Raw genomic sequence first — 3055 nt, 5'->3', positions numbered from 1 at the left:
CACTGGTATCAGCCGCCCAGTCAGCATCACTGTAGGCTTGTATACCTAGGTTCTCACTGTCGTTTCTCCTAAAACTTAGCCCTTTCTCTGCGGGGCCTTTAAGATACCTTAGTACGTGCTTCACAGTGACCCACTGCTCCTCTGTAGGCTCAGCGAAATACTGTGATAACCTACTCACCACAAAACTTAAATCTGGTCTGGTACAAGTAGTCAGGTATATAAGACTTCCTACAGCCTCCCTATACAGTCTGACATCTTCGATCTTTACAGCATCTTCAGTATACTCCAGCTTTTGCTCACATGGTGTTTCCCTGGTTCTGCAGTCTTGCATGTTAAAACGCTGCAGTATCTTGTCAGTGTACCTTTCCTGTGACATCTTTATACACCCATCTGACTGACTGAAATCAATACCCAGAAAGTTTTTGAGTTTACCCAAATCTTTCATTTTAAACTTTTCTGCAAGCATCTCTTTCACATTTTTCAGTCTCTCTTCATTGCTTGCTGCAATTATCAAGTCATCAACCCATATGATTATGATCACCTTCCCTTATTTCGACTCTTTGGCATAAACACAGTGGTCGGCTGGATTCTGTGTGAATCCATCCCCGGTTAGACAATCGTATAAAACTCTATTCCAGTTTTGCCCGGATTGTTTAAGACCATAAAGAGATTTCTCTAACTTATAAACTATGCCCTATTTCTCTTGGTAACCTTCTGGTGGATTGATGTAGATCTCATAGTCTAAAGGAGCGTGCAAGTACGCTGTTTTCACGTCCATTTGGTGCAGGAGTAAATTCTCCTGCTTTCTGTAGCACCACCCTTACACTCGTCAGATCTGCCGTGGGTGAAAACGTTTCCCCATAGTCTACTCCCATTCTCTGGCTGTAACCCTTGGCCACAAACCGTGCTTTGTATTTGTCTTTTCCATTTACATCCGTCTTGATGGAATAAACCCATCTACCCCCCACTGTTTTCTTGCCTATTGGCAGTGCTGTCGGGTAAAAGTCTTGTTCTCATTTAAAGACTGGATTTCCTCATCCATGGCTTTAACCCATTCTTTTGAGTTAGCTGACTCCATTGCTCCCCCAAATGTCTGTGGGATGCCACACACTGCTCTGCAGCAGTAGTCTATCGTGATATGTGCCTCATCACTAGTACCGTCTTCCGTTATGAAGTCATGTAGATAACTTGGTGTTCATCTTTCACTAGTCGGATACCTTCTACTTTCAGGTTCACCACTTGTCACACTCTGTTGTGTTTGATTATGGTCTCTAGACCTTGTTACTGCATCTGGACTATCACTATGTGTACTTCTACTCTGTACATTTGGTTCTAAAGCACTTTCTGTACTTCCACTGACTCCCTGTGTGACCTCACTAGACCTGGTTCTCACACTCTCATAGCCATCGCCTGGATGTGGCTCACCTGTCTTTGTCTGTTTTTCCTCAGCTGTCTTGTTTACAAACTTCACTAGCCTGTGTTTTTGTACTCTGTTCGTATCTGGATGATACACCAAATACGCCGGGCTGTTCTTATTGTAACCTACAAAACGCCCCATGTCACATCTGGAATCAAGTTTTCCCTTGTCCCCTTTGTACATGTAGCACACAGACCCAAACTTTTGCATTTTAGACACATTTGGCTTCCTGCTTGTCAGCATCTCATAAGGAGTCAGCTCTGTACGCCTATTGAAGCACCTGTTCCGTACCACTGCTGCTGTTTGTACTGCATATTGCCATTGCTGCTTTGGTAGGGCACTTTCAACTATCATGCACCTGCCCATCTCAAAAAGAGTACGCCAACTCCTCTCTGCAGTTCCGTTCTGGTGTGGGGAACACGGAGCTGACGTTTCATGTCTGATCTTGTATTTCCTCAACAGTGCTTGGAAATCACCACACGTAAACTCTGTTCCGTTGTCGGACCTGATGCATCTCACTTTCCCATAAGGGGATACATCTGCTAGGAACTTTTCCGTAGCCTGTACTGTGTCACTTTTCTTCTTTAGAAAATATACAAACACTGCGCTTGAGTAATTGTCAGTAAATGACTGCACATATTTGTAACCTCTATTCTATTGACTCTGGAGCTACAGGACCTGCAAGATCTGTGTGTACCATCTGTAAGGGAGCCTTTGCTCTGGTATCAGGGTCCCTATTTCTGGTTTGGGCAAACGTTCCCTGAATACACACCTCACACTCTTGTTCGGGTCTACCTGTTTTGCCCTTGATCTGCATACCTTCCACAACATTTTGTAACTTAAGAACATCGTCATACTTACAGAGGCCTAATATCTCATGCCATGTCTGTATGTCATGACATGCATTACACTTATCATTAGACGCAGCTTCAGTATGCAAATAATACAGCCTGCCATATACATGAATGTTAATTCTGGTACCGTCTCTGGTTATCAGGGCGTCTTTATCTTCTTTAAAGACAACCGTAGACCCACTCGTAGTTGCTGCCTTCACTGAGAAGATGCTTTGGGGGTACGACGGTACAAACAAAGCGTCTTTCAGGATTGCATGCGTCGCTGTCCTCTGCTGTCGATGAGGTAAACCTCAGCGTTTCCCCTCCGCTGAGCGACCCCGCTGCACCGGGTGCCGTCTGCCAGCTCGACACTGTGCGTTTCTGGACTGAACGCGCAGTACAGCATCCAGGAAAGGGGTCTGATGGTGGACACAGGGGTTACCTCTCATATATGAGAGGTAGCCCCTGTGTCCACCATCAGACGCTGAGTACTGGTCCCTCCGTCTCTCATCTTGAACACATAATCCTCATGGGCCTCTTCTAAGACTTTACTAACACCATAATTTTTGCCCTTAGTGTCCTTCTCCTTACGCCTACACGTGGCGTCTTTATGTGTGTCACTTCTGCAAAGACTACACCATGTCTTCTGTCGGCATCCCTTTGCTCTGTTGCCTTTGGTGCCGCACTTGAAGCACACTACCTCTGTGTCGTCTTTGTTCCAGCCACGTGCGCTCGTCTTGGCGGGCCGCCGTCCGGTTTTTCCTTGAAACTTCATCACACTGTCGCTTGACTCAGCTGCTTTTAT

Source organism: Etheostoma cragini, chromosome 9 (assembly GCF_013103735.1).
Source record: "Etheostoma cragini isolate CJK2018 chromosome 9, CSU_Ecrag_1.0, whole genome shotgun sequence".
NCBI classification, from domain to species: Eukaryota; Metazoa; Chordata; class Actinopteri; order Perciformes; family Percidae; genus Etheostoma; species Etheostoma cragini.
This window is presented reverse-complemented; position numbering follows the sequence as displayed.